Source organism: Geospiza fortis, unplaced genomic scaffold (assembly GCF_000277835.1).
Source record: "Geospiza fortis unplaced genomic scaffold, GeoFor_1.0 scaffold375, whole genome shotgun sequence".
Taxonomy (NCBI): Eukaryota; Metazoa; Chordata; class Aves; order Passeriformes; family Thraupidae; genus Geospiza; species Geospiza fortis.
In genome coordinates, this window is record NW_005054641.1 from 206,665 (window position 1) to 207,464 (window position 800).

Genomic DNA, 800 nt, shown 5'->3' on the forward strand with positions numbered 1-800 from the left:
CCCAGGGCCGGGCTGGGCGCTGCCACCAGGGGGACAGGACAGGTGACACCGATGTCACCTGTGCTGCCGAGGGGGTTTTGGTCCCGGCGCTCCCAAATCCCTTCGGTTCCTGGGCTGGAGATGGAATCCCCGAGCCCCAAAGCCACCCTGGTGACAACTCTGAGAGTTGGGGACAGTGGAGTGACCTCGGGCTGTGGCACCACAGGGGACAGGGGTGGCTTGGGAGGACACAGGGACGCGTGGGGACAAGGAGGAGAGCGTGGCTGAGCTTGGTGTCACCTCCTCAGCTTGGCTGGGCTTGGTGTCACCTCCCTGGGCCCGGTGTCACCTCCCTGGGCCCGGTGTCACCTCCCTGGGGCAGGACTGGGCAGGGTCAGGGTGACAGGAGGGGACAGGAGCCAGGCTGTGTCACAGGGCAGGTCCTGAGCGAGCAGCAGGGTTGGGGACACCCTCAGATGGTGTCCCCAGAGCGGGGACAGTGCTGGGCCACCCCTCAAGGTCCCCGTGGCGGTGGCTGTTGTCCCCTGGGCTGCGTTAAAGCAGTCTGGGACAAAAGGGACAAAAGGGACAAAAGGGACACCCCCAACCCGGCTGTCCCCACCCCGGCTGGGCAGGAAAGAGCCGGGTCCGGCCAAGGTGACGCCGTTTCCGTGTCATTGTCACCGGGATGTGACACGGGGGGGACCGTCCTGCCAGGCCCAGGCAGAGCAAGGAACTTCCTGGTGGGGACAGGGGGGACAGAAGGGGACAGGAGGGAACAGGGGGGACAGAAGGGACAGGAGGGGACAGAAGGGGACAGG